General features: G+C 32.8%; 1 protein-coding gene across 4 annotated transcripts in view; it reads right to left on the bottom strand.

Annotated features, from left to right (window-relative positions):
• The window catches only part of dnc (phosphodiesterase dunce), a 286,377-nt gene extending 281,434 nt beyond the window's left edge, over nt 1-4,943 (bottom strand). For all 4 annotated transcript variants that reach the window (XM_018549949.1, XM_018549950.1, XM_018549951.1 and 1 more), the window contains exon 1: nt 3,708-4,943. The gene's annotated coding sequence lies outside the window, so the exon portion shown is untranslated. The remainder of the gene's footprint in view (nt 1-3,707) is intronic.
• Between the last annotated feature and the right edge of the window lie 21,321 nt (nt 4,944-26,264).

Below are 26,264 nucleotides of genomic sequence, written 5' to 3'. Positions count from 1 at the left end.
TTTTATATGAAACATGTAATTGTTGAAAATAACCCAATGTTTACTCAAAATTAGCTTTCAAAAGTTTACTTATTTGAATAATTAATTGAACACATTAAATAGATGTGTTCAATAAATTCTGCGTATCAAGCAAACTGATAATTAATATGGATAAAGTTAAAACAGTATTTCTTCCTTCGCTGACGTCATACTTTTCGTGTTATTAAACACGTATTTAATCAGAGCCGATTAATCGAAGTCATGTTTTATCAAGAGCGAATATCTTCGCAAGTACTCGGTCTAATGGCAGGCTTTAAGCTCCGATACGTGTTCTTGTTAGCCCACATCGCCCGCATCCCCTTAATTCCATCTGGTCGGTAGTGTCCACTCGGGGAAATTTCGGGCACGCTCTCAATGTTTCCTGCGGCTGATTGGATAGTCATGACGCACATATCACCCCAGCGATATTGAGTTATTGACCATCTTTCATTACAAGAAGCATACTATTACGATACTCCTTTTAATGTTTGTTTTCCTCCTCGTTATTCGAAACATTTCGTATGTTTATTTCCTGAATAAAAACAATAAAAAACTAATTGTTGCTAAAACAGCATTCAATCAAAATTAATTTCTTAAAAATCTTACAATATTAACTTTACGTACTTATAATGCAATTATTTTGATACTCAAACAGCTTTTACTTTTAAAGTCTAATTTTTATTTCATGTTGAAAAGTATCTAACAAGAATAGAATACTTCAAACTAATGGTTCTGGAGGAAGATTGTGAATAAAACATGTAGAAATAAATGTAATGGTAGTATTATAACACGATATGTTTATAGTACAATCGTATATTCTCATGACATAGCAAAAAAGAAGACTATAAATAGATATTGTATTTTTCCTTCTTCTTTTCTGTATCAGATATCTCTTTGCCTTGCATAACGTATCCGGTATTAAATCACAACTAGAAACCGGGTAAACTACGTGTGCAACGTTTATTTTAACGCGTCATGTTCAAACAAGCGTCCAAAGGTTTGCGGTACAGCTCATAATATCCAAAGAGCGAATCAACGTTCCATAATGAAATTCAGTACGTCAAACGTGCTTATGCTACCAGCTTTCTTCTCAATGCCCGTCATATTGAATCCTATATTAACGTGATACATTAATTTCCACATTTATCATAGCTCTTACAGAGGCCATTTTGGAAGATGAATGAGAGAGTTATAAAAGTATATTGGAATAAAAATATTTCTCTTATTCTTTGCATATTTTTTCTCTTAATTTACAAATCAATAAATTTTCCTCGGATGAAAAAATACAATATTTCCTCTCTTTATTCATAAAATATATTTTATCTGAAAAGAAAAAAAATTAAAAAGCTATATCTCGCGATATTTTCCTTGAACTCCGCGTTGGTGAAACGTTTTAAGGTAGAGTGTAATTTAATTTAAAATCTTGTCATCGTCATTCCAATTCTCACAGATCTTAGAAGTGAAACACAGCACGTTCTATATATACATTCGATTTTCTCTCTATATATTTCTCATATTTATTCAAACATATTCGATTCGTATCTGTATGCACTGTAACTGATTGGTATACAATACATAATTTAAAATTAAAAATAAATTTATTGTTAAAAAAGAAAAAAATTATTGTTAAAAAGAAAAAAGTTAAAAAAACTAAATTAGATAACCAAAAAAATTATGAATATTCTTATTAAAATCATGCTTATTATAAAAAAATTATTAAATTCCTTGTACAATTTAATAAGTGATATTACTATATCGGTTCATGAATACATTTCAAGACCAAAAAAAGTTCTATACGCGCAATATGCAGAATCAGAATGTATAAATTATAATAACACATAAGTGTATATTTAAGCACTAAAATTCGCTTCAACTGAGAATAGGTATTTCTCATATTTAATTAGAAAAAAAAGTAGTCCAATATAGTTGGATCTCGATGTGGAGTTCCACGAGCATTCAGGTATGTCAAAAACGCAGGGCAAACCAATCCGAATTACTTGTAACACTTAATCTGATATAGCACATGAATAGCGAACAGATAAAGTCTCCTCATTCTCGAGATTACCTTTCATCGCGTAGCCAATCGAAGATCTTCCCGTGCCATTCTCTACGAGCACAATAACCGCACGAGTTCCATTGAATCGGGCGCACTAATCGGTATATGAATGTGCGCCCTACATTTTAGTATTACCAAGAAAAAGCCAATGATTGAAGATCGTTAATACAATATTCGGTATATAGTATATTTTTTAATTTTGTCTAAGGAAAAAGATCTGAATGAAGAGATCTAATATATAGAGTTAGCATTCTGAAAGAAATTCACTATTAAGTAGAAACAAATTTCTTTAGACATGTATTATTACGTAATGGAGGTGTAATAAATGCAAATTGTCTGAAAACTCGAGATAGATTTATCTCGTGCTACCTAATTATTAATTTACCAGCATTTTCGTGCAACATAATTGCTTGTGCATAACGTATTAATAACTTTTCCTCTTTTCTCGAAACGAATGTTCTCGGAGGCTGAAACTAAATGTAACTTTCGCAACTGTAAAGCACTATTAAATTGAGTGAACAACAAAGTCAGGCGAGTAAACGGGATTTGACGTCGACATCGATATGTGACAGATGTAAGTTTCATTGCATATGTGTACACATGACACTGCAACATAACGCGTAACATTGAGAAATGTGTCAGTCCGAGGCCATAAAACTGTAAATCAAACACACATAGGGTCCGAACAAGAAAGTTTGTTCACCAACTACAGCAAACTCTCGCAGCAACAGACAGTTTCAGTAGACGTATATTACGAATTAAATGTATAATGTAAAGAATGACAATTGAAAATTTCGTAAATAATACTTATATAGAGTTTAACGTTATCGTAAATGGATACGAATATAATTTTCCGTTAATATACACCGTCTGCTTATAATTTATAATTGCGGAACCATTTATTCATGGTGCAGAAATGTCATAGGAGAAATATGTTACGTCAAGTGTGTAAAATACTTAATGTTATTAATACATAACGTAACGATAATAATGCATGAATTACACGCACACATACACGCGAGCTGCCGTTGAGTTAATTGCGATCATAGAGAGAAGCGCCATTAATTAATCGCGAAATTTAACGCATTCTATCGATATAACCATAACAGAATATTTAATTAAATCGGCAATTAGCTACTTAAAGCGTTGTTTACACTGCACGACACGATATGTAAATCAGTGATATTTACAATTAATGATACGAAGCACTCTTAAAATTCAATGTCTGCGAGTCAATAATTGCGCACTATGTGGATAATAATCAACGCGTTTAGTAGAGATAACGAATGAGTATAACAATTGAATATGATTATTCTATGCTGAGAACAATTCATAATGGGCTCCATATACGAGAGAACCATCTAATCATGTTTGAGTGCTACTGAATTATTACTCAACTGTAATCTTTGCTGAATGGGCATGTTGAGTTTGATTGATTGAAACTGACATAGCAAATCTCTGCTACAAACAATTTCTGTTAAACTCAAAATAGTAATTTTCATAACATATCGTGTAAAATGCGGCATAAACCTTCTAATAGCGCTAAAAGGATCAAGATGAAACATTAATAAAACCCTATTCCGATACGCTTAGCGTAAATGAAAAAACCTACGAAACTAAATTAACGACTGACCGTTCTCGAACGTGACGACCTTCCTCATCGTCCTCCTCCTCGATGTCGTGTAGTCGCGGGCTAAGTCGATGCTGAGTACTGCCCTCCCTACCGTAATCTTCTTCTTCGCCTATCCTTAGTTCACATTCCTTCTCTTCGTCGTCGAGATCATCGAGGTCTTCGTCGAGATCACTAAGTGGTGCACGTTCTTTAAACTGAGCCACACAAATACGTTTCGGTGGTTGATAAAGATATTGTTTCTCTTGTTGCAGAACTTTCTGCTGCTGTTGATGCTCGTGTTGTTGGCTTCTTTGCTGCTGGTGGGGCTGTTGATACTGCTGATGTTTCAGTAAGGAACCTTTTTTGGTCTCAGGGGTGGCCCCCGAGACACCAACACCACCCCCACCCCCGCCGCCGCCGGCGCACGGCAGGCAGCAAGACCACGCGCCCCCCACCTCGGCACCCTAACGCACTCAATGTCAAAACATCCAGGGGGGCCAGCTGCAGCCAGAGTGTTCCGTTCCAAGTCCCAGCAGAGACAGCGTCCGCAATGCTGAGCAACGTGCTCGCTGGGGATTTAGCAGTCCCCAGACTCGAGCGAATAAATTGTCGCTTAAGTGTCGAGTATCGCGATATATATGATGATACTCGGTGCTATTTTCTTTGTTGATTCTTCAAGTCACTACTCGAGATGATAAAATGCGGTTTTGGCATGAGTACGGACCTTGAGTGCCCTTTACTCCGATGAAGGCCAGTGGATAGAAGTCACCGACTCCCGGCAACTTCTAGCACAATTCTGTCGCTTGAGGTGCTTTGAAAGTTCTTAGCATACATATAAATGAGTAACGAGCGGTCGTCTCTCGCGGAACTCAAACTGTTGATTTAATTTTTTCAGGAAATTCAACTGTTCCGTTGCTTCGTGCTTACACTCGTCGACATAATGCCTCGCAAGCTGCATGATTTTTTTATTTCCTCCGGGCTCCGTGTAGCGTACTGTGCAAATTATACGCATTTTTTTTTTCTCTCAAGTCACTCTCGTAAACTATGCAAACTTTTCTAGGGCGATAATTTAAATATGCAGAAAAGATTGTCCCTTTACAAGGCTTTCGTTTCTTATCATAAACGGATTAGCAATGTATGTCATCCCAATAAAAGTTATTCTTTGCTGGCTGTGTTTATATGGCTAGGATATGTTTCATAAAACTGTAATCTGCAATGTTTGAATTACATAGTTTCCTAAATCTCAAATATATCTCATTTTCTCTATTAAAAATAACGAAAACAGGGAAGTATGTATTTCTTTCTCACCATCATTAACATATAAAATTTTTCAATAGAATCTTAACATTAAAAATGTATAACATTATTCTGTTCTTTTTTTTTTTTAATTTATTCTATCTCATGCAGTGGAACGTTTTAATTCAACGATCGTCAGAAAATTGTCTCTCACGTCTGAATATGCTCACACAACGAACATCAAACGATAGATCAACTGAATATCGAACAGCCAGTAAAATTTCCATCGTGACACATTTAGCATGGTACCACATTAAATTAGTGATTCGTATTCAAGCCACGTTCGCCATCATTTTTAGGTCGTTTTGATACATGGATTTGCCTTTTAAATATCATGATAAATTCCCTGTCACACTTTGTTGCGTCCAAAAATTAAGAACATACAACCTTAAAAATCATTTATCGTTACTTTTGGAATTCCAATACCTTTTTTTAAAGCACTTGATTTTTTTCTTCTTCATATCGATACAATGTGCACGCATTATTATTATTAGCAAATCAATTATAGGTAAAATATCTTCAAATATTGAAATATCTCTCAATTTTTCGCTTTTCAACATTCAGATTTCTAAATCATATTCTTTATATTCTCGATGTTGATTCTTTCATAAAGTTCATTATTATACAACATTATCACGTAGCATATCTCGTAACATATCACGTAACATCACGTAACATATTTACTAATGAAACGATTAGTAGAGTAAGTTACCCTTTGTCTCAAGACTACCTTTGATGTTGCATCGTCTTTCGTGTCATTCCTTCCCTTTGTCCTGTTGCCCACATGATTAAATCTGTCTGTAGTATTTCCATCTGTCTTTAAATAAAAGCAAAGTCCTGAACATGATGCAAAGTGAGATAACTACTAGAATAATTTCTTTATTCTAAGAAATATTTAATGGAAAATATTTTCTCTTAAATCTTTATCTTTATCTCATCAATTAAAAACTTCATCATTATTTTCTTGAAATTTTCGATTTACGGTCATGTGACCTGTTCTGAATCCTGTCAGTATTATCACGTCTTACAAAGATCCTGTTTAGTCACAAGAGCACTAATATCTCCTTTAGTCAACACTTACGCTGAGTCGCCCCAAATGCCATCAAATATTAAGGCGCAACATCCTTGTGTAAGTTATTCTTACAATGTAAGAAACTCAAAATGAACTTGCCATTCTCTGTGACTTGCGCTCTGGAGTCTCCATCTTATTTTCTCTCATTCTCGCTACATTCATACATTTCCTCCCAGCTATTCACGACCCAAACTAACCAGTCATTATAAGGTAAACTGAACATGTGGAGTTTTGTCGTCGTCGTCGCCGTTGTTGCTGTCGACGAGCCCGCTCGTATCTCTTAATTTATTTTGTGCTCGCCAGGACACTCGGTACGCGATTTAGGAAACTTTAAGACAACAAACCACAACCAAGCTAGATATATCTATGCGTCCCTTTGCATCATCTTGTTTGTAGTACAGTTTACTGTCAATGGTGCTTACCGTTTGCTCGGGTTGCTTCATCGTCAAGTCACTTGTTTTCATGAATAATAGAATCTACATATTATTACTTGTTGAGTCTATTCTGTTATTATCGATTATTGTAGTGACGTATAAAATTATGTTATCAACGATTCTGCATGTTGACATTTTCTCATATTTTTATTTCAACGTTTTGCTGTTGTAGTTTCCGTAGTATGTATCGAACGGATATTATCATGCTGTAGAAAATAGCGCTTAGATGGCGAGTCGATTAGAAGAAACTTTAATTCTTATTTCCGAGCAGTGGACATTTGATTATAAAATTAATTATAATAGTTTATTTATAGACACGTCACGTCTATTCCGAACACATTTTACCACATTTCGCTTCCAGTTAACCATACGCGTATTTCATTCCTGATTAATTCACTTTTATCAACAACAGTAATTAATAATATGTAAAATTAGCATTGCGAAAGGTCGTAACAGTTTCAGTCTATACTCAAAGAATGCGCCCAATTTTCTACGACACGCGATCGTCGAATCGGACGCACTCTTACGCACGGAATTCCCATTTTGGCACAACGCTCGAGTTATAAGATTAAATTACACAAACAAAATCACTCGAAGACACGAACGAGTTCTACTATTGTCGTTTTTTACGCTTAATCGTGCGTTACGATTGATTGACACAAATAAGTTTTCGATTTGCACTCTCCAAATAATTCATTAATTTTGATTCACGATTACATCCATTTACTCGTGGAATTATACTGAAATACGATTCTTCCGATTCTTTCTAAATTTTTGTTTATAAATAGAGTTCTTATATCGCGTAATTTTCAATAACGATGGGGCTCTTGATGACGATGACGATACAGAAGCCAGACCAGAACACGAAATTGATTGTCGATCGTTGAGAAGGTTGTGCTCGGGTAAGTCTCGTAGAATAATTAGATATTGGACTGGCGTTCTGTAAAATTTCGTGTAAGATTCATGATGTGCTCGGAGAAAGAGTTCTTGTTTTATAATGGCAATAACAGTTACTTCGCTACAACCGAGAAGAGAGATACATGCAAAAGCAAGAAATTATATACATATATTACAAATCGTAACAATATCGACATATGAGTATACAATGCCACATATTGACAATAGACGTGTTAAGATATTAATTTTTTCATTCATTATTGTGTGTATTGTCTCGAATAACAAAATTAAATACACGTATCGCAACATTACACACTCTTATTTTGTGTTTCTTTATTGCGCTACTCAATCTCAAATAGAGTACAATCAAAGGATCAAATCATTATAATTAAGAGGCTGTATCACGCGCGTGCATTTAATCTCAATAATGGTACTTTATTTTAGCAAGGGTTTTCTTTGGCGCAGGAAGCGCTAGGTCATAAATTAAATGCAAAGGTTAAGGCTGCAAGCTCTGAAGGCTATGCAGAACGAAAAGACGAGCACGCAACGCATAACCCTATCAGATTTCTTAATAGAGGTGAATCTATGATTTCAAAACGAGAAATATGTTCAATTTTGCTGATAAATCAATGAACGACAAATGTATTTATGACGTTATTTTTAGTTATTAGTTGTATGATATTTATCTTCAATAATTATAAGTGATTACTGACAGCGATAAGAAGATTCACGAAATTATTTCAACGCAACAAATAGTGTTTAATTTTTATTTCAATACATTTGTTACGTATGGCATCTAATCAAATATTTTTCAAAATATTTTCAAATATTATTCTGTAATTAAACTAAGCTTTATTCCCAGACGTATACCTAAGCTAAATAGACGAAATCGATCACTACAAGCAATTCGTTTTAATGTCGTTGCACATTTTCTTTGAGCTATAAATCCTGTAAGTACAATACAGGTTACACTGTAACATAATGGATTTTGTAGAACGATTGTAGAAGGATTAGTATCAAACAAGAGCGGTTCAAATGGAATATGTTCATACATAGGAAACACGACAAATGAAAGACATTAGTAATTTAAGGGTCAGTAATTATACGCAGAATATCCCAGAAACTACAGCTGCCAGCTATTGCAACATAATTCGACGCTAAATCAGTGAATCGAACATATAGTCATATATTGATATTGCAGGACGTAAATGAAAGTTTGTTATAGGTACTTCATAATAAATTAATGTCGTTAATTCCATTTATCCATTCATCTTTAAAACGAAAATACCGTATTAGCATTGAGACATTCGATAGAATCTTTAATTAAACATCGACTACTATATTGCACAAGTATTCTATACTAGTAACAAATATGAGTATTAAATAAATCCGTGATATAATTTCGAAACAAGCAACAAACGAGAAAGAGAATTTTTTAAATTAAAAGAAAAACCAATATCGAATCGATGGTCGATAACAAAAATTGAACCGTATAATACTAGGAACAAAAGTGTCTTCAGAGATTGTAAATTACATTCCTCTCTCGAGACTATATATCGCCATGCAGCTATATCGAACAGCGTAATATGGAAATAGCTGACGTCAACTAAATGGTAAACTATTCGTTTAAATTACAAGATAATTAGGAAGTAGAACAAACGAAAATTACAAAACAATAGCAATTTCATTGAATAACTGGGATTAAAATCTATTGCTTATTGGCTTCACGCTTCATTAAATTAATTTAATCAAAAACAGGAGCCACTAAAATATTTCTTTTTACACTCTATTAAATATAGTGAGAGAATTATAAAATTTCACTTTACTTGTCCTAATTGCATTCAAATTATACACACACTTACACATTCCTATTTATATGAATAAAACAATCAAGGAAATACATAGATAATCATAAGGAATAATAGAAATAATTTGTTATAACTTTTTTTTCCTTTTCTTTTGCCATCACGATTATAATTTTTATCCCTAATGTCAGAGTTCGTTAAAAAAAGTTTCAGTCCGTTCAAAATTCAAGACAGTTTCCTACTGGTATCTCTGAACGAGAAAATTAAGCGAGTTTAAGCAACTACAAGTAATCAAGCACAGCAGGATTACTATCCCCGCCAAGTCGAGGATTTTAATATTTTCCCACAATCTACCAGAATTTTTGCCAAACCATTAAGTCATAAAATTGCTTGGAAAGGAAAGCAGACAAATCTAAAACTTAAAATTAAAATTACTGAAATATTGCAAATTCATTACATTTCATAAATAATGTTACAAAATTCGTTATACTTCATGAAAGACATGTTTTCTCGCTGATCAATATTTTCTCGCATATCGACACGTAATCATTGCAATAGATATTTAAAAAACACATAATTAATCATATTACATGCAATATATGCGTTACGTTTACAATAAATGTTATTATTGATAAATTCGGATGTAAACCATCAACGTAAATTACCATAGGATGCAAAATTTCATAAAATTAATTCAAGAATTAAATAAAATATGATTTAAAATATATTGCATATATAAAATGTAATACAATAACAACCCTCATGTATAATAGTTCGAGAAAGATTACAAACTGCACAATGGTTTCTCGATCTATATTGTACTGTATATTGTATTATATAAATAAATAAACAATATTTAATTTCTATATGTTTTCAATTCATTGGGAATAATGTCTCTATAAACAAAACTTTAATGAATTATTATTTTAATGTAAAAAAAATCATAACGAAAAAAGAGAATAACGCGAATAAAAATACAAGTTTATCATTTTCGATTATTGTTCTAATTTCTACATACAAAAAATTCTACAAAATAATATTGTGTAGGATGCAATATTAAATATATTACTAAACTCCTCTAAGAAAAAATTATAAAAAATGCTACGTTTCATTAAGAAAGAACAATAAGGTAATACTTTACAGAGTTTACAGTACTGGTGAAAAGAGTAAGACAATACGCAAACAAATATGGTCTGCCACGTTATTTTCTCGTTTCTATAGCTTCAATGTATTACAAGTGCATCTATTGTTGTCGATTATGGAACGTGCCAATGCGCATGTACGGAACGTTGCGACGATTATGCCAAGTTCACCTATGGAGATCATCGATTGCCACCATTGGCATCCTGAATATGTGTAATCACTTTGTTAACACTCCGAGCAATACAAGATCATGGATTGTATTATCTGTTGAAAATTAGATCTCTTTCACTTTTTTGTCTGTTATACATATATACAATTATGTAAAAAATGTGTGTATAGCAGATGCATTATGATTTGATCAAATACATTCTAAAACTAAAAAATTTTTTTTTAAAAGAACTTGATTGAATAATAAAGGTTTTAAATATATATATTAATGTGAAGCAAAATTGTATCCATAAAATTTTTTGAAATTTGAAAAATATAATTTACGTAATAAAACGTTAAAATAATCTAAAATTTGAATTTATACATGGGAAGAGAAGATACAGAAGTATATAATACAGCAATATACAAACAAAATAACAGGATTCCAAAATTCAAGAGACGACTAATTACGCTAATCAATTCGCAGAGAAATATAGTTTTTTAATAACGGGTAAATGATCGTGAATGACACTTAATTAGGGCAAACAATATACATGGTAGGATAGATTATCAAGGTTTATGAATAGATTCAGGTAAATCAATATACAGATTATTAATAGTATGCGCGCGGATTGTACAGTAACAAAAGTGTCGATATCGCGAATATTTTTGAAATCGACTTTTCAAACTTAATCGGATTCATTTTTAAAATAAATATTTATATACTTTTTTTCGTTTAATATTACATGATCAAAATTCAATTATCTAGCTTCCTAAATGTTATTCCAAAGCTTTAGAAATTCAATTTTCTCTAATTTGCGATTAAACGTTATTATTCAGAATTAATTAATAAAGATATTAAAAAATCATAATTTATAATATAAATATGTACATATAAACTAATATTATCTCTTAAAAATACGAGAAAATTGTATTATCATGATACTATTAATTGATAAAGTGGTCAAATAATTAGATGATTACTCGAAACTGCGAATTGACTATAATTTCTCGTTAACCTTATTATTCCAAAAATAATCGTGGCCACGCAGCACTCGAATGAAACTATATGGCATTGCGTGATGTTCGTTTCATCCGAAGATACATTTTGTCGAAGCTGCATTAGTGTCAAGTATGGCCTTGTTCCTTGTCTTGTTCTCAAGCTTTAAATTGACATTTATCTGTCGACAGCCAATGGCATTTCTTCGTATACAGGCTGCATCTCTGATACATTCGTATCTATTATCGAATTTCTCGGTTTTCGCTCGGCGATGAAGGTCGAATGAGTTTGAAAAACCATATAACGGACCATAGGGTTTCAAAAATGTTATCACGACTCTAATATACATGGACGTCATACACACAACTAATAAAGAAGTGATAAATATAGTATAGTAACTTAATGTCTAAATTTTTTGGAGTGAGATTTTACTCCGAGAAGTTTAGAGAGTAACTTTTCTTTAATACAGTATTACAAATATCGATCCAATCAGGTACCTGTTAACAAGTTCGCATGTTAGAAGTTTGATCTCACGATACATACTTCAATATGTGGCAATGCATATATAACCATATAGATGTTGGCAGAAATTAGTGCACTCTACATGCTTCTGGAAAATATCGACGAATGTTTATCTTTTCTTTGAAATTTCTTTCAACTAAGTCATTTATTGAAGTTATTGCGTGCCATTGTTGTAACTTATAATAAAGAATCACTTGCTACATATATGTATAATACACATATTAATAGATTCTTCAACAATGCTTTACGATAATTAAAATAATTTGATTTGATTTGATGATATATTCTTTACAATACAATTTATTTAATATTGTTAAAATTTTAAATTAGAATTCGCAAAATTGAAAAAATCGCAATAAAAGAAGTTGTAATATATGAGATGTCATACATAATTCATGTTGTTGAAGTATATGGATCGGCAAATATCATGCCGCACGCATGTCCGTTCGGTGTGAAGCGATGGAAAGAATCTATTTCCTCTTCCATTCACACGAAAATTTAACGATTTCGAGTCACGAGACAACAAAACGACATTATACAAGAGATATTCCCACTCGAAAGTGCACGGATTGACGCAAAACTACCTTTGGAGATTTTCAAAGAGAAAAATAAAACCTGAATAACGCGTATAACTTTCCCGGATTCTAGAACGGTAAAACTTGCGCTACAGAGAACGCACGCACACTGCAGTTTTACAACAGGTGCTCGTGAGATCTCGGCTCTTATCATTTCGCGCTGCATCCGCAGCATAAACTTGACGAATGTGATCGAATGAACGTTTGTTTCATTTGCAACAGTTTCATTTGCAACCTGTCGATATTGCACATTCTGTGTATAGTAATACAAAAGTATAAGCAACAATAGCCATCCCACATAAAAATTAGAAGTTAACCATCGTTACGAACAATAACACAAGAATTAAATCGATAATTTTATTTAAATATCAATCTATATGTGTTAACGATTCTCGTTAGTAACACAGCTCGATCATATTATTGTCAATATTTGGCATTAATCTGAGATAGATACATTTTTTTCACGATTAATTTCTCACAATCCCAATTCTGAATTTCTAAGCCACAAATTGTATTCACAAATTTATTTAGCACATAAAAATTTTATTGTAAGACATCCTTTACGTATACATTACTGAAGTGAGAAGAATATTCAATTTCGTAGACAATCGAGTCGCAAATCTTATCGCGGAAGTACAGAATACACACGCAGATGCGCGAGAAAGCGGTACTTTTGTTTCACAGACAGGCGACTCTAGAAATGATGGTGAACGAAATTTAATAGAGAGAGAGAGAGAGAGAGAGAGAGAGAGAGAGAAAGAGTGAGAGATAAAAGTAGAGGAAAAAACTAGCTTGAAAAAATGCAGCTACTTGATTACAAAAATTTTAGATGAATAATGAATAGCTCTTACGCGAATTTGTGTGAAGCATTTATTATAATAGGTCGATTAATATTTAACAGAATAATTAACAATTTAGATGTTTAGACCATCTGCTCAAACATTCAAAAAATAAATAAAAATACATCGCGCGAGAATATGTGTATGTACATTTATGTTTTTTTCCATTATTATTATTATCAGTTAAAACGCTTTAAATGATAAAAGCGTTCTGCAGTTAGAAATAATTCACCTAGTTGCGACATTATCATGCCGCGTGTTTCAACGAACGGAAAAATAACGATCCCGTGAAAACAACTTAAATATGTTCCTGACGCTTTAGAGGAAAGTTTGGAGTGATAAAACATAGGAAAACTTGTCTATCGCACATTGAAGGCGAGAAGAGATGCTAGATAGAAAAATCGATAAAAAAGATCGACTTTATATAATAACTTATAATTGCAAATTCAGATGGAAAATAGTCTAGAAGTTTATTATAATACTAATGATTAAGATAATATCTTGTACGTTTCCGTAACTTAAATTAGACGTTAAATTATAAATATTCCTCTCATTTCTTCCGGAATCTCTTATCTAATTAAAATATATTAAACGCATTTCTTTTTAATTAAATAAGAAATGCATGGCGATTATAGAAATTCAGTTTTATGTGAAATGTGTAAATTATGTTCCCAAAATAAGAACATGTGATAATAACTCCGCATCTACTGTGTTTAAAGAGAAAACAGAACACTGCTTACAAAATTAGTTTGTTTATTATTTTAAAGTCTCGATGATGCAGCGAACCATTAAACTTTCGTGCAAAACCTGAGGCACGTACGAAAAATTGTGAAAAAGAATACGACCGCTCACCTGATTTTTCAGAAATAGAGACTAATACAACGCTTTTTCTGCTGAGAGTATTACAAAATTGTCGCCGCGAGCGCTTTTCTTTAACAAAATTAAAAAGTTCGCTATCGTAGGATTCAGTTCCGCTAACAAGGTTACCAGCGTCCATTAAAGTAATCGATCTCGGATAAATATTTCAATACTTTCACAAAGGCGTCCTAAACGAAATCTCATGTCATGCATGAAGTAAGAAACAAAACTGCATTTGAAGCACGCTTACTTTCTTCTCCCATTCATCATTTATTTTCGCCCTGGTTAAATTTAAAAAATAGAATTCAGAAGAAGAAAGACGTCAGTCGTCATTTAATTTTTATTTCAATGAAAAAAAGATATGGCCTGTGATCAAAAGCCGCCATAATAAAAAATACCATTTCTGCAATTAAAAAAAAAGGTGAGAAACCTTTGAAATTGTCAATATACACAGATATAAAGTTTGTCATCACGCTACGATAAAAGATCTAAAAGAAATTAAGGTTTTCGTTCTCCCTCATCCGTTTGTACTTCCTTTGAAATCAAGCGACCAATAAATCAGTTAATTTCTTTGATCCGATCTCACCTAAAGGTTCAGTAAAAAGTTGGATATTTTAACACGTTCTCTTGCCACTTCTCTTAGAAATGGAATAATTTTTAATTTCTTTCTAATAACTTTAAGTAAAAATCTATGAAGAGATACAGCGCTCTCAAAATCATGTTACAAAAAAGACGTATTCTTTTGTGAAAATAAAAGATCGTATTCTTTTAACGAATAAATCGAAAGCATTCACCGCGCTTGCAACATTCACACACAGCAAACGCTAAAAAGCAAATGCTCTCTCCTATACCCTCTTAACTCTTTTGTGCTCTCTCTAAAAGAGTAAATGGGTAATAAAATTCATCCAAATTCCCTTCGTACTGATTTAAAAAAAAAGGTCGAGTAAACAATTTCTAGATCAGCTGTCACAAAGATACAATCGTTACAAAGAAAAAATCGAATTATACGATTGATGTTGATCAAAAATATATACGATAGCAATCGTACGCATTGTTACGACAATGGCACGTAAATTTGTACAAGCGGCGGTAGATAAACACGCGACGAGTCTCGACAAAGCATCCACCTCTCTCCCGGTGAATATAACGCCAACAGCGTCAATACTACCTAATAGAATGGAACAATCTCTCCTCTATTATTCACAACCGGCGCGTCCGCCGACGTCGCACTCGGGGACAGCACTCGCGGGCACTCTCGTGAGGATTATGTCGAAAGAAACGGAGCGATTGTCGGCCATACCCTCGCCGGTTAGGTTCTGCATCAAGCGCACGCGAACCTAGCTTTTTCCCTATCACACCCGAGAGATGAGTCCTCCGCTATGTGTCATCCACTATCGGGCCACTCGCGACGCACATGAGCGTATAATATTACGCTCGCGATGTACCGGTAGATTGAAATTCGAGCGTATCGGAGTGCATAAAGGAAGATAGAAAAAAGGGGCACAGAAAGAAAAGAGAAGGAAGAAGAGAGAGAGAGAGAGTGAGAGAGAGAGAGAGAGAGAGAGAGATGGAAAAAGAGACGAAGAAAGACAAACGGAAGGGGTGAAAAACGAAGAGCGAGGGGAGACGCGAGTGGGGATGCGTAGCAAAAGATGCAAATGGACAGGTGCGCGTTTCTCCCGTCGACGAACGTCGAGCGTTGCCTCGGCGTTAACCGGAGCCGAGGTGATGTACTTTCGTGCGCCTTCGTCGTATTGACGTTGACGGCGGCCGAGACCCAACTGACGAAAGGGTTCTCTCTCTCTCCGGCGGCGACGCCGCGGCACAGTGCCGTAGCATCCGGAAAAGCGACGGATTTTCCGAGTACCCGAACGATATGCGAGGAGGGGTGGCGGGCATCTATACTACCGACTATCACCGCGACTACCCTCAGCGCCACTACTAGTATTCCGCAGACCGGCGGTGGATCCGCAGCCCCGGCTGTTTTGCAAAAATTAGGTCACCCGCACCCACACCCCTTTCACGTATCACCACCGAGAGGGTATGGTTCACGCGGATGCATGCGCGTCTCTTCTACTCTCTACCCTACATATTCTCTCCACACATTCATCTATCTACCTATCTATCTATTTACCTATCTATTTATTTATCTACACATGCATCTATTTAGTTATTTATCTATCAATATATCGCGCTCCAGCTATTGTTTGTCTAAGCTTTCATTCGATGCATGATTTTTCCACCGATCTCGTCCAAATAAACCAGGATGTGATTGTCGAGTTACATTACCATTGATGTGTATTTCCATTGGTGTTTCTACCTTTGGTATACCTTATGTCACTATAAATCGATAACAGTTACCCTTTCGTGTAATAAAATGAAGAGTAAGAAGAGGATCTCTATACACCGAAAATACTGATAAAATACGATTACACGCAAACTCGAATTTCTATTTTACATACATGTTTTATTCGTGCCGATACGAATGCGTCAAGCCACGTATTTGTAATTCAAATAATCTGATAATTATAATGTAAGATAACAGTTTTATAAAACGTTAACAATATAGTCGAAACACTTGAAAATGCGGTATTTTCTATACTAGAAAAATATATATACTCTCTCTCTCTCTCTCTCTCAATTTTAATAAATATTTATTTAAATAATATTAATTTAACATTTACTTACGATATAAATAAATATTTACTAAATAACAAAATGATAGTTAAATTAATTTAATGATTTTTGTATCAAATAAAAATGTATGTTTATATTTAGTGAATATACTCAACTAGTTTAAACAAAAACTTACTAAAATTTTAGTGCATTTTTCTCTCAGTATACTATAATAGCATATAAAAACATACGATATATCCATGGTATGCAAATATTTTATTTTATCATTTTTCTCCGCTGTAAGTCACGATAAATCTCATCCTTCTATCGCAATTGTATTTTTAATCACATTTTATGTCTATCCCTTTCTGCTATGTCGATTATGTATGTATATAAACGGTAGAGAATATATTTCTGCAAATGTACACATACACATACGCATCCTGACAGAGTTAATTTCTTTGCCAAGCCTTTAGCAGACCAATTACACTCATCCGCGATAAACGTCGAGTACAAAGCAGTAAAGTTTAATTACTTTCGAGGCCGATATTCGTCGACTCGCAAATCGGTCCCCTGCTAGATAAAACATTGTGTTTATCTTAGGTGTTTATGTGCAGAGTTTCTTTTGAAAAAGGCGATTTAACGAAACTATTCAACTACACATTACACTTCTTACATACTACTTTTCAAAAATTACAAATTTTAAAATTTAATTATAAATATGTCTATAGAGAACGCAATATTTTTTTAAATTAGTAGTTGGTATGAAACTTATCAAATTTAATTAAAATGTCTCAAAATAGAAATGAGTAATTCGAGTTATTGAATATCCATGCAAATTGTAGTAAATTTGTTGAAAGAAACTAACGGGAGCTATTTGCGCAAATAATTAATTAGCACCGCCTTTCAATATTGTACCGGATATATATAATATTTGCTTTCATTGTTTCATTGTGCGCATAATAAGCTATGGAATGCGGCGTTAAAATTTTCTGCGAAGCGAATTGACTCTTGTGAGTATCAATTGCCACATATCAGGCTGATATTTTCCATAAAACGGTTCCCTTTTATTCAGAATCGATCACGAGGTAATATTGTATACTATATATCACCATAAAAAAATCTTCATAAAAAATAATAGCTTTATCATCTTGTCTTAAATTTTCATCCTTGAACACATCTAACAAAAATTATTTACCACGTTATCTTACACAATACCTTATCTTCAATGACTTTTAATTTTAGTACTAGATATATCAAGTTGAAATTGTTAATTAATTAACACGAGATCCACATGTTAATTTTGTTTTATTTGAATTATCTCTTTTTATTGCGTTATCATGACCAATTTAAATTTAATGTATTTATAAATAGGTACATAGTTTTTAGCATTGTCGCTAATAAACTATGCCGCTTACACTTTTGTTTCAAATCTCACATAAACTTCATCCAAGCACAAAGTCTCGTCTCTCTTCTGTCACACTGAATATACGAGTATATTCCAGTCATTTTATCCCATTGTTACAAAAACGATTGACTCTGAATATTGTATTCTGCTTCTCGTTATCGTTTGATAATTAAATCCTTTATATTACAGATTACACAAAGGTCAGAGTAATGTTTTAGCGTAATATTCCTTCTACTATTTCCAGTCAGCTGCGACAATAATGAATATTTAAACGTCGAAGCAAATGCGAAATAAACAAACTCTCTGATCCAAAACGCATTGTGCGAACTAAACCCCTTCGCTAAAAGCAAATGTGATGCATTAAAGAGCATACTAGAACACAAGAAGAGGAAAGCCCGAAAACGATCCTGCAGTAATTTATTGATCGCAAGTCGGCATTTCAGTGCGATGCATCACGCAGTTCCCTTCTCCTCTCTGCATCTCAATCTCTGTAGTGATTACAGACGAGTATCGGATAATTGGATAATTAGCGTGCGCGATCAGTCTAGCACATGGAACCGTCAGTGTCACTTGAACAGAAACGATCATTTCGTCCGTGACTGCGTAGGTAACGCACTGACGCACGTAGTACAGCACACGCGAATTATCATCCACATCTATAAATGATCACTAAAGTGTTAAAAGCAGCGTCTTATTCGATTCCTCCTCCCCTCCTACATACACATACGCACAATTAGTTTCTGCGTAAAAAATTATCATGCACATAATACAGGGTGAAGTTTAACTACAAAGTTTCGTGCTTATCAAATTATTAGTAACGTATAAATATATTTCAGGCGTTTTGGAAACGTATGATCGCGCATGGATAAATTCTTCCAGACAGCCAATAGAACTGTCTTTAGTTCATCAATCGATGAAAATGTTTTGGTGCTAAGTCTTTTTAATATATTTACTAACTAACTGCAGAGTATGTTAATTTTTTTAATATACGTTACTATATCCAGATAGAAAAACTATCATTATTTTAATATCATCGATTTGATAAACAAAAAACTTTGTTATTACACGTTTTACCACCCTATACATTTTTAGACATACTAAAAGTTATTATTTCATAAGCTGATGCTCTGTACAGAAAAATAATTCCATCTAATTTTTATTACGGCGATATTATTATTTTCATCTTGAGTTTCCAATATCAAAAGATCTACATTTATTTCTTTCATATTTTGTAATTACGTCAATAACAAAATAATTAGGAATAAATACCGCTCATTAAAGAAACCTTTAATGAGCAAATAATACAGAACATGCAAAAACCAATAAACTTTCCCGCCCGCATCAATCAGTATGTATACTTCAAAATTGAATCGGGACTGATTACGGACGACTGAATCGGCATTCTTCTACAGTATATTTTATTCTCGATTTCTCGCATTCTTTAGTATTTCTATTAGATTGACTTTATGCAGAAAATACGAAAGATATGATGAGAGCTAGCGTATGATTCCCCGTGAAATTCCTGCCATCGGCACACACATACAAACACATACATATACACACACACATACACACACACTCCGCTATAAAAGATATTATAGGAGAATGAGGGTCGTAGCCTAACGACACTAAGTTCCAGACAAATGTTTTTTATGATCCTGAAGACGTAGAAGCATTACATCTTTTTACGATACTGCCTCTTTTCATGATGATTGTGTATTTCTCATTTCAGTCATTCAGTCTATTTATTTATTTATTTATTTATTGTAAATAAAAAAACGCATTAATATCAATTTCTATTAATGTAGATAAACACGTTAATATTTAATAGTTTAATTTATCTTTTTCTAGAATGGTTAGAACTAGAAAAAGATAAAAATAAATTAAACTAACATTAAAGTTAACTTAAATCGATAGAAATGAACATAATTGAAATTAACTGCCTTCTAACTTTCTTCACTATTATTACTTATAATATATTTAACCTTTGAATAATCAAAAGCGCAATATTGTAAGGAATTATTTTTATCAAAATGTCTATAAAATTTTCTTAAATAAATCTCTTATCTTTATTTTCTCATTCATCAAAGATAAAATTATAACAGTTTTGTTATGGAAATCGCTCAGGTCGTGGATTTTACAATCGACACAGTAGAAATAATTAATGAAGGGACTCGATAGTATGATTTTGTTCATCTCTCATTACATTTTTTATAAATATTATTATATATTAATCTTTTGATAAAATGCTTATTTTGATTATCACAAGAAAGGAAAACATTACACCGATTTAATAAAAAAAAATCGCATAAAAAATGATGTCAAATTAACGAGTATCGATGCCAGACTCAATCAAGTTTATATCGTATGTTCCTGAAAGGGCAAACCTCTCGATAATTGCATATATGTTCTAACCTGACCAGAAATAGAGATTACTTAGCGATTTTGCCGACAGCAATTTATCGATATATTGGCACGCAACCTGTCCGATAATAAAGAGTAAATAAAGACTAAAATAGATTATGCGCTCTCGTCGTGGAAGAAGGAGACTCCATATACGAGGAGTAGTAAGCTTGAAGGGCTGATCAGAACATACAACAAACGAGAATGAAAATAATGTTCAAAATAAACTCTCTTTGTTACAATAATATAAAAAACTTAATAAACAAATATATACGTTTTCCAAATACTGTTGTGCGTTAAACAGTCACAACAAAATTTGTTTGATTAATGAAGTTTCGTGATTGTCGATTTGTGTGTACACAGCAAATTTACAGGAATTGTATAAAATAACAATTACAAAAGAGATAATTAGTAATTTACACATATTATCAATGGAAGAGCTCAAATGTAATCATTCGAATGTAACAAGCATGCACGGATTGTAAATATCAACAATTGTGCTTGCTAGTAATACGACAATTCGCGCTTAATTGTCAAGATATGATAGACCATTAGAGTTGCTCGCATAAAGCATACAGTGCGGTGTGAACTCAGAGCTGGGAGTAACAAGTTTGTATACAGGTGCAACAGCAGGATGTTTATGCATAATATATACGATGGATAAGTTGAGATGATCCGAAATATCTCGCACACAAGAAATTCGTGTCCCAAGTGGCTGAAATTCTTTCCCTCTTGCGGAGATTCGCTCCCCCAACAGAACGTGATCTGTGAAATATCCTTATTGCCGATATCTAACAATACACGCGCACATTGCGTCTCGTTATGAGAGTATCACGAAGCACCTATTGTTACCAAATTTACTTCGCAACCCAACGAAAAATCAATACTCCTTCGAGGACTTCGTGAACTACATTAATTGCTCTTATCTTCTAGCGTTGAATATGCGGCTATATTATATTTCATATTACCAGTTAGAAAATATTTCAAAAACATACCATCATTATATGTATTCATCTCGTCATATTCAATAAATATTATATCGTATTTTTTATAAATTTTTTAATAATCATTTCATAATCATTAATAATTTTAATAATCATTTTGGATATGCTTTCAATCACATGCTTTATATTCAGCTCGATTTGCAATTCATATACATAAACTTGACAGTAAATTATCTTTTTAAATTATTTAGTATACTGTGGGTAATTTTAATTTATTTAATTATTTATTAATGTTATTGAAAACTGTTCTTTGTTAAATAAATATTATCTTTATACTGTAGATAAAATTACAATTTTATTCAAGGTATGGAATTTACCATACATATATCAAGATTATTTAGTCCAGATAGCTAATACATAATTGAAAGTTTTAAAGTTTCAGGTTCTTTAAAGCTTATTACTTTTGATTATAATTATTAATTTAGATGGATTGATTTAATACCGCTGCGGAATATTTCATCTCTTAGAAAATTTATGTAATTATTTAATTGCTTAACTAAATATAAACCGAGTAACTTATATTGTATAAAATAAATCGATTAATGAGAAATTACAAAAATATTTTTCATCACTGTAATATACAAAGAGAGTAGATATATCACGAGCACGACAAATCTAGAACAAAATGACATTTGTTACATTCGCGGAAGACATCTAAAGGTATTCTTCAGAGCACGGTTGAATCTGTTAAATGCGAATATGTCATTCTGTCGTAAGGTAATATGGCAATGCGAAGATGATTATCTATATGAATGTAAACGGAGCAGAAACCTAACTGTTCCCCAGCAGGAAATTTGAAAACGTTAACCAACGTAGAACACTGAGCCCGTACTTTCAATCAAATCGAGGTTGGACTGGAAGCGAACTGTAATTTGATTTCTTTGCACGTACATGAATAAAACATTTCAGCGGAATTAATAAAATAAAACAATTAAAGTACACGCATAAATTAAAGGGACAAAATGTTGCATATGGCTAAAACTTATATTTCTGAATAAAATGTTTTAAAAATCTACAAAATAAAAATAATGTGAGGCGATCTGCAACAATATGGATCGCTTTATTTCTAGAAGATTATTTTTAGGGCCGGGTCAAATTTGCATCGATTTCTAATTCGCTCTGGATATTTTGCATAGAACTCCAAAAGTATTCGTGAAAACTACCAAGACATTAAAACTGCTTTAACGATTACCTCGCTTTTTATGCTCGGGAAATGCAAAAAGTGATGGCTTTATTCTTCCATTCTTTTATTCGTGAAAAAAACGATAGAAAAAAGGAAGAAGAAAAGAGAGAAATAGAATGGAAATTGACATTGTCAATAAATGAATGACGATCCAAAATATAAAAAATTTAAATGAATTCCAATATAAAATTCGATTTTATAAAAAAGCAATTTTTGCCTCATATTGACGTCATTTAAAAATATAAAAGCTGGACTTTTATAATTATAAATATGCTTTAAGCATATTCTATCTAGATTTGTTAATTTTTATACATATATAATCTATTGTGCAAAAATAACGTAGTTGCAATATTAATTATTTTATAATAAATGGTGAAAAGATCAAAATAAATAATAAAATGAATAAAGGCACACAGAGAAAGCATGATATTGCGTGCCAGTAGAAACAGATATTACAAGTCAGACATAGATACAGAAGATCGTGACCATAAATATCAATTAAATTTAACAAAGTTTAACTCATTCTCTATCTTTCTCTGCGGACAAGCGCTTGAAATAGACAAAGAGTTAGTTAAACTTCTTTAACTAATATTTATTACAACGCTCATGCAATCCCCGTCTGATTTCATCGTCTATTTCTACTGGAACGCAATAAATGTTTTCTGTGTTATCATTGTGTACTTTGTTCAGCGAGATACACGTAAGACACACAAATGAAACGTACGTCAACTCCTCGTACATACGTATACTAAAAATTCTGAAATGCGACCGTGTCAGTGAGAATTCTAGTTGCGAAAAGACAGACTTGGTGTGAAAAGACAGCCGGTGGTCGATATAGGAAAGAACGCTTGCGCGTTTCGCTTTCCTCCTCCGTCGTGTGCTATTATCCCACCGTGCGGATTCACGCGCGCCACTACAGGACCCGGCAATTGCATCCCGAAATTACATTTCGAGTGCTGTAACTGCTGAAACTCGCAGGCGATACGAGGGCTATCGATAGGCGCAATCCAATTTTAACGAAAATCGATTTCGAGGTACGTAATGAGATTTTTAATAGACTGCCATCGATGTAATCTAAACCTAGTAAACTTCATATTTAGAATCACAAAGCACCGCACATTTTCATATCAAAAGGAAAACTATTGCAGGGAAAAGAAAAACACGGGAAAAAGCTGCAAGACTGCGATGATAAATGATTTATAAAGAAAAAGATCTACCATTTTGTGCAGACGATCCTTTTTTCCCGTCATTTACACATCCTAAATATTTCCCTTAAAAAAGCTATCCATTTATTTTACAAGTGAGAAGCACCCTGCACTGTTCGGTTGAATAACGCGAGATTTCAATTGGAAAATTCTTTCCTCTGATAAAATTTTCTGACAATTTCTCGATTTGGGTCGGTATAAGCAATGATCAAGATCGGAATGCGAATTTGCTGAAAGTTCACCATAAATAATTATTCTAAACTAACTAAATTCGTATATAGAGCAAGCAGTCTCGTCGTCTGCTGCGCTTGTCCGTCAAATAGATGGATAGCGTTTCCGACTCGCTTATCCCGAAGGGAAACTACACGATGGCGTATGTATGCGTGGAATTGATTTCGCGCAAAATGGGCTAGTACTCCATTATAAAAGTGTCGATAAACTCACCATGCACAGAGATTTACCGCGTAACCATCGCAAAAAGTTAATATCGCTGTTATACGTTGTCTATTGCTGTGATGTTTATTTAGATATTTCATGTGATGTTTATATCACGTAATCAAAACTACGTGAATAAAATCCAATAACATAGACGAATATTCTCACGAAGCTTTGTCTATCCATATTTCAAAGCAGAATATCAAATATCTGTAGCAAAAGTAACAGGTTCGCAAAATATTTCATGTTACTATAAAAATTTAGAGTCTTTTTTCTTGTCAACGATATTATATTTGGTTTTATGCTTGATCGATGAACAAATGAAAAATCGATCATTTATTTTCAAATTTCATTTTATCGGAGCACATATATGATAAAAAAATTTGTTTTATTTAAAGTAATTTAAGAAGAAACAAAAAACGAATAGCAACAAAAAAGTGAGTAAATTCTCAAGTAAATTTAATCGTGCATGGCAATTTATCTTTATTTGAGCAGTCTTAATAATACTTAAGCGATTGAATACAACAATTTTCTTAATTTCAAAGAGATACTAAAAAATAAAATATTAAGGTTAGAAACGGAACTGATTGATAAATCAACTAAGAATGAGAAGCGCTTGCTACAAAGTTAAATGTTGAAATAATACGTCTATATATTGTATATATATGTATATGTATTTTAAATAAATTTTATCTTAAAAATATTATCCGATTACTTTTGGATTTATAATCATTTGAAATAATAATAATCCCATCAAATTAAATTAGATCGTTGATTTGATGTTACTAGTATTCTAAAACCTTAAAAGAACTTTTATTATGAAAAAATAATAAAAAATAGCAAGTTTGAAAGTAAGTAGCAACATCAAACTTTGATCATAATAAGTGATTTTCGTACTTAGTTAAGTTAAAAATAAATTTATTATGCAATATCGTAAAATTCTTTCTTTAATTAGAAAAATATAATCTTCTTTATAAACAAATTTTTAGACCAAACTTAATTTAAAAAAAAATTCATTTAAATAAACTGAAAACAAAGGTATAAAATGTATAAATACAAACTAATTTTGAATGATTTCTGTAGAGAAGCATAAAATAGTAGTGCTCTTTTCGCGAGTATTTATTATATTTATCCTGCATGCGAAATAGAAAGTAAAAAATTGAGAGAAAAGCAGATCGAAATCAGAAAGAAAATTGAGAAAAATAGAACGAAAGTAAATAAGATACACAAACTCAGAAACGTAGATGTCTAATGCAGACGCAGAGATATCCATTAGTTGGACGAGTAAGAGAGGAAGAGAGGTCGAAAGATAGAAGATAGAAAGGGGGAAGGACAAAGGTATACAACCGCAGCTGTGGCAGGGCTAAAAGCAACAGGCAGCCAATCAATAACCAACCTAGGGTACGATTTTGCTAACTTTCCGATATTCTGTAGCTCGTGCTAATAAAACAGCAAATTGTTTCATCAAAAAAAAATTTGTTTACCCGTCGTTCTAATCGTTCGAATAACCAAATCACATCCAACGAAGTAAACCTGTCCTAAGGAACAAGATATGATTACATTGCTGACGGGGTTCCTATGTATAATAGAACTACAACGCGAAACAAACGAAGCAATCAAATAAGTTCATTAAACAAGCCGAAGGCAAAGAGAAACTCGCATTGTCGTTTCTCTTGTAGCTTCTAATCAAATTAAGTTCAAGGGATTTCGATGAAACATTTATTTAAAGATAATTA

This window comes from Cyphomyrmex costatus, unplaced genomic scaffold (genome assembly GCF_001594065.2).
Source record: "Cyphomyrmex costatus isolate MS0001 unplaced genomic scaffold, Ccosl1.0 scaffold91, whole genome shotgun sequence".
In the NCBI taxonomy this organism is placed as follows: Eukaryota; Metazoa; Arthropoda; class Insecta; order Hymenoptera; family Formicidae; genus Cyphomyrmex; species Cyphomyrmex costatus.
The sequence above is the reverse complement of the archived record's forward strand: the minus strand, read 5'-3'. Positions and strand labels throughout refer to the sequence as shown.